Source organism: Pan troglodytes, chromosome 12 (assembly GCF_028858775.2).
Source record: "Pan troglodytes isolate AG18354 chromosome 12, NHGRI_mPanTro3-v2.0_pri, whole genome shotgun sequence".
In the NCBI taxonomy this organism is placed as follows: Eukaryota; Metazoa; Chordata; class Mammalia; order Primates; family Hominidae; genus Pan; species Pan troglodytes.
Window position 1 is genome coordinate 16514644 of NC_072410.2, and position 11218 is coordinate 16525861.

Below are 11218 nucleotides of genomic sequence, written 5' to 3' on the forward strand. Positions count from 1 at the left end.
AAAACCTCAAAGAAAATATTAGAAAATATAGCCTAGCAATAATTTTAAAAATCACAACCAGTTGGAGTTTTCATGGAATGTAAGGTTGGTTTGACGTTTGCAAATAAAACAATGTATCTTACCACATTAATACAATAAAGAAGAAAAAGACATGATCATATCAGTAGTGCAGCAAAAACACTTGGTAAAAACAAACACTTTTTTTAAAAGCACCATGAACATACCTCAGGGAAAGGACACTCTCTTCAATAAACAGTGCTGTAAAAATTGGATATTCATAAGCAGAAGAATGAAACTGGACCCCTTTCTCTCACCATATACAAAAATCAACTCAAAATGGATTAAGGACTTAAATGTAAGACTCGAAACTATAAAATGATTAGAAGAAAACGTAGGGGAAACACTTCAGGACTTGAGTCTAGGCAAACATGTTATGGCTAGGACCTCAAAAGCACAGGCAACAAAAATGACAATAGAATGATGGGACTTCATTAAACTAAAAACTTCTGCACAACAAAGGAAACAATCAACAGAGTGAAGAAACAGCCAGTTGAATGGGTGAAAATATTTGCAAACCTTTCATCCAACAAGGGACTAATACCCAGATTATACAAGGAACTCAACTCAACAGTGGGGAAAGAAAATCCCATTAAAAAGGGGACAAAAGACATAAGTAGACATTTCTCAAAAGAAAGCACACAAATGGCCAGCAATGAGTTTATGAAAGTTTATGATAAAATGTTCAACATCACTAATCATCAGGGAAATGCAAATCGAGACTAAAACGAGATAGCATCTCACCCCAATTAGGATGGCTATTATTAAAAGGACAAAATAATTTACAGATGCTCCAAGAATGCAAAGAAAAGGGAACTCAAACACTGTTGATGAGAATGTAAATTAGTACAGCCACTACGAAAAACAGTACAGAGATTTCTCAAAAAACTAAAAGGAGAACTATTGTATGATTCAGCAATCCCACTACTGGGTATTTATCCACAGGAGAGGAAATCAGCATATAAAACGGATATCTGCACTCCCATGTTTATTGCAGCACTATTCATAATAACGAAGATGTAGAATCAACTTAGATGTCCATTAGTGGATGAATGAATAAAGAAGATGTGGTACATATACACAATGGAATACTATTCAGCCTTAAAAAGAATAAAATCATGTCATTTGCAGTAACATGAGTGGAACTGGAGGTCATTATGTTAAGTGAAATAAGTCAGGCACATAAAGACAAACATCGCATGTTCTTATTCATATGTAGGAGCTAAAACAGTTGCTCTCATGAAGGTAAAGAGTAGAATGATAGATACCAGAGGCTGGGAAGGGTGTGTGGGTAGTGGCAGGGGGTGTGGAAGGAAATAGAGAGAGATTGGTTAATGGGTACAAACACATAGTTAGAAGGAATAAGTTCTAATGTTAAATAGCAGAGTAGGGTGACTATGATTAATAACAATTTATTGTATATTTCAAAATAGCTAGAAGAGAAGACCTGAAATGTTCCCAGCACATAGAAATGATAAATACTCAGGGTGACGAACACCCCAAATACCCTGACTGGATCATTACATATTTTATGCATGTAACAGAATATCAGATGTACAAATGTTACATATCAATTAAAAATCATCAGCAAACTAGAAATAAAAACAAACTTTCTTAACTTGGTAAAGAATATTTATAGGCCAGGCGCAGTGGCTCATGCCTATAATCCCAGCACTTTGGGAGGCCAAGGCGGGCGGATCATGAGGTCAAGAGTTCGAGACCATCCTGGCCAATACGGCAAAACCCTGTTTTTACTAAAAATACAAAACCCTGTTTCTACTAAAAATACAAAAATTAGCCAGGCGTGGTGGCGGGCACCTATAATCCCAGCTACTCGGGAGGCTGAGGCAGGAGAATCACTTGAACCCGGGAGGCGGAGGTTGCAGTGAGTCGAGATGGTGCCATTGCACTCCAGCCTGGACAACAAGAGCGAAACTGTCTCAAAAAAAAAAAAAAAAAAAAAAAACCAAAAACTGGGACTTTCAACTCCCTATTCCTCCCCACCCCACTCCCTATATTTATAAGGCACAATCTCTGAACCACAACAGTCTTGTAAAATTGAATGCCAATAATTTTGGTCTAAAGTACTAAATTATAATAAAAGCCTTCAGTAACAGAAGCTTAAGGCATAATCCCTTTTGGGAGTAATTGTAGTTTAAGTACAAAAAACTTTAATTTTTTGTTTAACTACCTAAATGAATAAAATTAAAATCATGTAATCACAAAGAGTAGAGTTATCTGAGAGTAGATAATAATATCTGCCTAATAATCTCTATTTTGCCCCAATATTGATCATCCCTGAATAAGTGTTCAAAAGAAAAAGTTAGCACAAGCAAATGGGGCATAGGTGGTCATCCTACCCAATGACTTTCAAAAGTTATTCCTCAAAACTATTGTGTTCTGAGATAGCTCTACACCCACCTTTCAGTTAACAACTTGAGAGGCATTAAAAAGCAATTCATCTAGTCTCTGTCATTTGAAAAACAAAGAATCTGGGTTCCAGAAAGTTGACATTATCTACATTCCTGGACCAAAAATTATGATACCTATTTCTAAGAAGACATAAAAATTTACCCAAAAGGTCTGTCTCTTTTAGTTTGCAAAGAATTTTAAAAAAATAATCTTCCAAATACTATAAGATCTGACCACAGGTATGCTATTATAGAGGACAGATTTCCATTTACTGTGGAAATATTTGTGGAAGGGGCTCACGAGCTTCCAAAGAAGTGATGAAGACATAAGTTATAATCTGCATCTTTGGGTTTGGCCGAAAATCGAAAAGCAACTCCTAGGACTGTATTTAATGCCATAACTTTTTATTACCATGCTACCATGGAGCCCAAAATTCAACTCTTTGTACTGGAAAACATCCTTCTACTGAGTAAGCTTTACTTCTAGGGCCCAAACACAATAAAACTATGCAGACAGAATTTGAATCTAATACCCTCAAAGCACTTTGACAATGTTTTTAGCCAAGTTGCACTACTTAAAAAAAAAATGGCAAAAGATTAGCCAAAACAGCCTTAATAGAAGTATGTTTAGTGAGCTTCTGTCTTAGTCTGTTTGTGCTGCTATAATAGAATACCACAGACCTAGGCTAGGTGTTCATGTCTACAATCCTCACACTTTGGGAGGCCAAGGCAAGAGCATTACTTGAGTCCAGGAGTTTGAGACCAGCCTGGGCAACTTAGTGAGGCTCCACCTCTACTAAACAACAACAACAACAACAACTTACAAGATTAGCTGGGTGCAGTGGCATATGTCTGTAGTCCCGGCTTCACGGGAGCTGAGGTGGGAGGGTCACTTGAAACCAGGAGTTTGAGGCTATAGTGAGCTATGATCATGTTGCTGCATTCCAGCCTAGGCAACAGAGTAAGACTCTGTGTCTGTTTAAAAAAATAAAAAAAAGAACACCACTGACTAGGTAATTTATAAAGAATAGAAATCCAAAGTCATAACATCAAAAAACGAAAGAACAAATTTATTTTCTCAAAGTTCTGGAGGCTGAAGGCAAGAAGGCAAGAGAGCCAAATGCTACACGAAGTCTCTTTTATAAGGACCTTAATCCTTTTCACAAAGGAAAAGCCCTCATGGCCTAATCACCTCTTGAAGGCCTCACCTCTTAATACTATCACATTGGCCAGTAAGTGTCAACACTTGAATTTTGAAGGGGACACATTCCAACCATAGCAGTGGCACTAGATGTGATTTAATGTTTCTCTAAAATAATATTTCATGACATTAACAAACTGCATTCAAATCGGTTTTTATCATCTTTCATGAATGTAAGAAATTATGACAAAATGCAGAAGGATGACTATGGTCATAAATTCAAAAGTAAAATCCTCAGATTGTAATTTTGTCAATTGCCCCTGGTGTTTTATTATTATTGTTGTTGCTGCTGTTCAACTGAATTCGTAAATAAAAATACTCATTTTTGTGGAAATATTTTTGGATTGTGCATATTAGAACAATTTTGTCAGACTAGTTTACTTATTTTTGCTAGCTAAGTGGTCTCACTGACCAACCAGCTAGTCGCAAGAAATTAAACGCACAGTGCCGGGCGCGGTGGCTCACACCTGTAATCCCAGCACTTTGGGAGGCTGAGGCAGGCAGATCACGAGGTCAAGAGATTGAGACCATCCTGGCTAATGCGGTGAAACCCTGTCTACTAAAAATACAAAAAATTAGCCAGGCATGGTGGTAAGTGCCTGTAGTCTCAGCTACTCAGGAAGCTGAGGCAGGAGAATTGCTTGAACCCGGGAGGCAGAGGTTGCAGTAAACTGAGATTATACCACTGCACTCCAGCCTGGGCGACACAGCAAGACTCCGTCTCAAAAAAAAAAAAAAGAAAAAAGAAATTAAACACGGAACAGAAATTGTACCTTAGTCTCATCTCACTTAGTCATCTTGCTAACCTATGTTGTTAATTACAAAGAAGACTACTCAGGAGATGTCAGTGAGCACTTCCACTACATAGATACATAAGTCTGCATACTTTTCCTCTCTGCTTGGAAATTAAACAAAAGCAAATGGAGAATGAAAAATAGAAATAATTTCCAGATGCTAAAATATCAAAACACATGTCATGTGGAAGGAAAAATAATGAGCAGGTGATAAGGGACCCTGCAAAGGCACAACTCAGAATGTACCATTAAAAATATATGCTATGCTATAGATGTAAGTGGCTCACTCTAGAAGGGAAAGACTATATTCATCCTTTGTAGCAATGGTTGGAGATATTGGAGTAAGTACAGCCAGTAGAAGAAACATTGCTAGACTATGTTTGATTCATAGAAGCAGAGGAAAGAATCATATGCCCAATCAATAGATGCAGAAGCAATCTTTTTTTTGGTGGGAGAAGTGAGAGAGCCATTGAATTGTGAAGCTCAGGAAACCAACCTGGTCTTCCCCTTCCCTCCCTCCAGTTCTCAACGCTCTATACACACACACACACACACACACACACACACACACACACACACACACATCTCCTGCAAATAGCTGGCTCATAAAAAGCCAATTAGTTCAATAGTTTTATGGATATGTAGAAAAATAAAATTTTTCAAAAGAACTACATAACACCGATATAAAGATATTATAAGAATAAATATTTTAGGCGGAGCACGGTGGCTCATGTCTGTAATCCTAGCACTTTGGGAGGCCAAGGTGGGCAGATCACCTGAGGTTAGGAGTTCGTGACCAGCCTGGCCATTATGGTGAAACCCGGTCTCCACTAAAAATACAAAAACTAGCCGGGCATGGTGGCGTGTGCCTGTAGTCCCAGCTACTCAGGAGGCTGAGGCTGGAGACTCACTTGAACCTGGGAGGTAAAGGTTGCAGTGAGCCGAGATCGCGCCACTGCACTCCGGCCTGGGTGACAGAGCGAGACTCCATCTCAACAACAACAACGACAAAAGAATAAATATTTTAAAAATGTATCAAAGCAATTAACTTTAGAAAGAAAAACCAGAAACAGAAATGCAAGATTTCGGGGAAGATATCCACAAAGTAGTAAAAGAAAAGACTCGCTACAAATTTAAACACAAAATTAAATGACACATAAGGAGATCAGACATTTTAAGAAAAAACATTAGAAATGTATATATATGGTTACAAATGAGAAAAGAATACAATGAAATGGATATGTCAGAAAATTAAACGAATTACAGAGAAAAATAGAATAACTGGAAGACACATGAAGATGACTAAAGAAATTTATTTTTTTCCCAAAGAAGAAAACCAAAACAATAAACCACAGAAAAATTGGAATATTGAAATCAAGAAATGTTCCTGAAATTCAAGAGGACTGGCATCTGTATAAGGCTTATTGTTCACTGGGAAAAAATGAGCCCAGAGTGGTCGACATTGAAGCATATCTCTACAAGAAGAACTACAAAACACTGCTGAAAGAGATTACAGAAATGGAAAAACATTCATGCTCACAGATTGGAAGAATTGATATTGTTAAAATTGCCATACTACCTAAAGCAATCTATAGATTCAATGCTATTCCTATCAAACTACCAGCATCATTTCCACAGAACTAGAGAAAACTATGCTAAAATTCATATGAAACTAAAAAAGAGCCCAAATAGCCAAAGCAATCCTAAGCAAAGAACAAAGCTGGAAACATCACATTACCTGACTTCAAGCTATATAACCAGAACACCATGGTACTGATACAAAAACAGACATGTAGACCAATGGAACAGAAAAGACAACCCGGAAGTAAAGCTGCACACCTGATCTTTGACAAAATTGACAAAAACAAGCAGTGGGAAAGGACTCCCTATTCAATAAATGGTGCTGGGATAGCTGGCTAGCCATATGCAGAAGAATGAAGCTCTATCTGTACCTTTCACCATATACAAAAATTAAAGATGGATTAAAGACATAAATATATGACTTAAACTATAAGAATCTTAGAAGAAAACCTAGGAAGCACCATTCTGGACATCAGCCTTGGGAAAGAATTTATCACTAAGTCCTCGAAAACAATTGTAACAAAAACAAAAATTGACAAGTGGGACTTAATTAAACTAAAGAGCTTCTGCACAGCCTAAGAAACTATCAACAGAGTAAACAGACAACCTACAGAATGAGAGAAAAATATTCACAAACCATGCATCTGACAAAGGTCTAATATCCAAATCTATAAGGAATGTAAACAATTCAACAAGCAAAAAAAAAAAATCCTGTTAAAAAGTGAACTAAAGATATAAACAGACACTTCTTAAAAGAAGACATACAAGCAGTCAACAAACATGAGAAAATGATCAATATCACTAAATCATCAGAGAAAAGCACATCAAAACCACATTGAGATAACATCTCACACCAGTCAGAATGCTATTATTTAAAATGTCAAAAAATAGTAGATGCTGGCAAGCAAGGCTGTGGAGAAAATGGAACACATATACCCTGTTGATGGGAATGTAAATTAGTGCAGCCATTGTAGAAAGCAGTGTCTGGAGATTTCTCAAAGAACTTAGAACTGCCATTCGACCCAGCAATCCTATTACAGGGTATATATCCAAAGGAAAATAAATTGTTCTACCAAAAAGACACATGTACTTGTATGTTCATCACAGAACTATTCACAATATCAATGCCATGGAATCAACCTAAGTTCCCATCAACAGTAGATTAGATAAAGAAAATGTGGTACATATGCACCACAGACTGCTACACAACCATAAAAATGAATAAAATCATACACTTTGAAGTAACACGGATGCAGCTGGAGGCCATTATCGTAAGTGAACTGAAGACCACATGTTCTCACTTATAACTGGGAGCTAAGCATTGGGAACACATAGATATATTAATGGAAATAACAGACACTGGGGACTACTAGATGGGGGTGGGAGGAAGGAAAGTCAGCAGTGATTGAAAAACTATTGGGTACTGGCCAGGCGCGGTGGCTCACACCTGTAATCCCAGCACTTTGGGAGGTCAAGGTGGGTGGATCACTTGAGGTCAGGAGTTCGAGATCAACCTGGCCAACAAGGCGAAACCCCATCTCTACTAAAAATACAAAAATTAGCTGGGCATGATGGTGCACACCTGTAATCCCAGCTACTCGGGAGGCTGGGGCAGGAGAATCGCTTAAGCCCGGGAGGCGGAGGTTGCAGTGAACCAAGTTCACGCCATTGCACTCCAGCCTGGGGGAGAAGAGCAAGACTTTGTCTCAAAAACAAACAAACAAACAAAAACTATTGGGTACTATCTAGATGATGATGGGATTGATCATACCCCAAGCCTCAGCATCACACAATATACCCATGTAACAAAGCACGTCCTGAACCTGAAATAAAAGTTGAAATTACTTTAAAAAAAACACACACAGAAACACACAATTTAAATATATAATTCAAGAAAGGTTCCTGCAATTAAAGAAAACTAATATCTATGTAAGGATCATTGTTTGCTAGGAAAATATTAATCCAGAATAGTCAACACTGAAGCATGTCATAGTAAAAGGCACACACACATACACACACACACACACACACACAAATCACTTATAAAGGAACACATTTGTCTGGTCACAAAAAGATTTAATGCTAAATGGTAGTAAAACAACACCTATAAGATACCCAAAGGAAGAAAATGTGACCCAAGAGCCATCTAAGCTGCTCTCAAAAATAAAAGCTACAGATAAATTGTTTTAAACATGAAAAAGCTCAAACGATATTCCCACGAGCCTTTTTAAAGACTCTTCCAGAAGACCGAACAGTAGTCAAGCAAGAGCTGATGGGGGAGATTTGGGCAAAAGGACTGGCGATCAGTATCAAATATATTTAACTTTACTACTGAGGCTGAAACCTCTGGGTTTCAGAAGTTGAAGTGAGAAAATAATATGTAAATATTATACATGCTGACAAAAACTTGGGGGAAAAGGGGGAAAAAAGTGGGTGTGGATGGGCACCAATGCAGAAGAGAAAGAAATGTATTGCGGGATTTATAAGTAATAGCTGAGAGTCAGAGGATTTTATTTAAAGCCAACAAACCATGTAATAAAAGTCTAAGCATATTTAACAGTACAAAAATAAATACTAAGAAAGGTAGTATTGGGTAATATTTGGTAGTAGAGGAGAGATACAAGGAAAGAGAAAACAGTAATTATATTGCACATTTTAGGTGGGAATAAGGTACCATTAAAGGAAAAGAGGATTAAAGTTATTACATAATGGTATAAATATAAGGCTAGACACCACAACACAAACACAAGCATTCCTGAACATCAAACCCACACACACACACAAAAGAGAGAAAACCAACAATATAGTGAACAACCTGAAGAATAACTATCAAAGTAGCTAGTATCAAATGAAAGGACAGAACTAAGAGCCAGTATTTTTTTTTCACACATGCATACTAAGTTTACTCAAAACTAGTCTGTTCTGCTTCTTCCTCTTCTTCCGGGATGAGAGGGGGTCAGAGCCAGGGGTCTGTGCAATGTGATCTGCAATCCAGACAAACCCCTTGCCCCACCCCCAAAGTCAGGCCTTCTGTCTTTTGTTAATTTTTCTTCTTGCTGACACCCATTTAAGATTGGCCGAAGGGGGCAGGGCGCAGTGGCTCACGCCTGTAATCCCAGCACTTTGGGAGGCCGAGGCAGGAGGATCTCAAGGTCAAGAGATCAAGACCATCCTGGCCAACATGGTGAAGCTCCATCTTGACTAAAAATACAAAAATTAGCTGCGCGTGGTGGTGCGTGCCTGTAAGTCCCAACTATTCAGGAGGCTGAGGCAGAATTGCTTGAACCTGGGAGGCAGAGGTTGCAGTGAGCCGAGATCACGCCACTGCACCCCAGCCTGGGCAACAGAGCAAGACTCCATCTCCAAAAAAAAGACTGGCCGAAGGGGTAAGGCCCACGGAGCCCCTTACTGTAAGTCACTACTGATAAGTTGTTTGCATGACTGCTGGGAGACAGATTTACAGAGTTCTGTGACAGTCTGCTCTGGTCTTGCTCAGCTTGGTCAGGAGCAGGAGCCCATGTGTTTTTGCTGATCGAGTAGAACTCGGAACCCCCAGGGTCTTGTAAGTTGTTTTCATCTGATTGTTGGTTCTTTTGGGGAGAGGCAAAAGGGTTGAAGTTTCCTTCTACCTTGCTATGCGGCTGTGTTGAACTCCGTTTCAAAAGATGACAGCTGCTGTGTTACTTCTCAAAGTCCACCCACCTCCACACTGAGAATCACCCAGATGACATCTCCATAGTAGAGTCCTGTAGCAGTGCACATCCGTCACCGTCCCTGATACGTTCCTGCTCTGCTGGGGCTGCACATCTGGACAATAACATCTGTAATCTCTTGCGGCTCTAGCAATCTCACCATCAGCATGTTCACATGTCCAACTTGGTCTCCCCTGACATATTTAGGACAAACCCCTGGAGGCCAGGCCTCTGCCGCAGAATTCTGGATCCACCAAGTTTTTACAAACTGAGTATCAGGAGGTATTGACTACCCTTCCTCTAGGGTGACATCTTCAACAAAGGACACAGAGGGCACACTGATGTTTGAGCTCTCAAAGGCATAAGAGGCACCAATTGCTGCTTGTAGGTTCCAGTTGGTCCTGTCCAGGAAGAAGGCGCAACTGGCAGGGTTGAGCTGGAAGCCGAGCAGCCTCTGGAACTTGGAGATGAGCACGTCTTTGTTGGTGGTGCTCAGGCAGCTGAAATTCTGCATCAGCTCCAGGTCCCGGTCCACGTCCATGCCCTCCATGGCAGGGAGCTGGACAGCTGTTTCCTCGCCTCCTCACAACCGAGCTGCCACCGTGCTGCCAGGCCTGGGGACCAGGAGGGGGCTGGCTGCTAGCTAGCATTGTGACCCCACTCCTTTGAGGTAGGCCCGGGGCCTCTCTCAGTCTCACAGGGGTAAGGTCACTCTGCCACTCCCTCTCCCCACCCCCACCCCTCTAGCTCCACCGCCTCTCGCCTCTCCAAAAGCAAACACGTTATCAAGTTAATTCACCTTATCAAGTTAATTATCAAGTTAATTCACCTGTTAAACACTTATCAAGTTAATTCACCTATTAAATAAAAAAGATGTTTAGATTATATAACAACGCAAAACCCAATTCTACCCATATGGTAACATACAATTGCTAAAAAAAAATAAATAAATAAAAACAATAATTATAATTTGCAGTCAAGCCCCATTTGAAGGCTCCTGTACCCCTTCCAAACTCATTCATGTGATTGCTGACTGGTCTCAGTGGCACTGAGAGCCTTATTTAGTTCTTACTATGTGAGCATCTCCACAGAGCTGCTTGAGTGCACTTCAAACATGGCCACTTGCTTGCCCCTGAGCAAGTGATCTGAGACATAGACAGGAAGAAAGAGAGAGAGAAGAGAAAGAGGTGAGAAAGAGAGAGACAGAGATAGACAGAGAGACAGCCCAACATGAAAGCTGTAGTCCCTTATAACCTAATCTCAAAAGTCACGAATCATTACTTCTTCTGAATTCCATTCACACGGATAATTTATTCACACTCACACAGATTTGCTCGGGTAAAAAATAGGAGGGGCCCACTCAGGATGTGGAGAGCAGGAGGTGGGGGTCTTTAGGTCATTAGGGCCATTTTGGAGACTCCCTGTGGAGCACCACAGACCCTGAGTGGAACGGAGGGAAAGGATGCCCAGAAGCATCCTAGA

The 11218-nt window shown here is 39.8% G+C and overlaps 1 pseudogene; it reads right to left on the reverse strand.

Moving 5' to 3' along the window:
* Nucleotides 1-8932: 8932 nt before the first annotated feature.
* LOC104001117 (protein ILRUN-like) lies at nt 8933-10320 on the reverse strand (annotated as a pseudogene).
* Between the last annotated feature and the right edge of the window lie 898 nt (nt 10321-11218).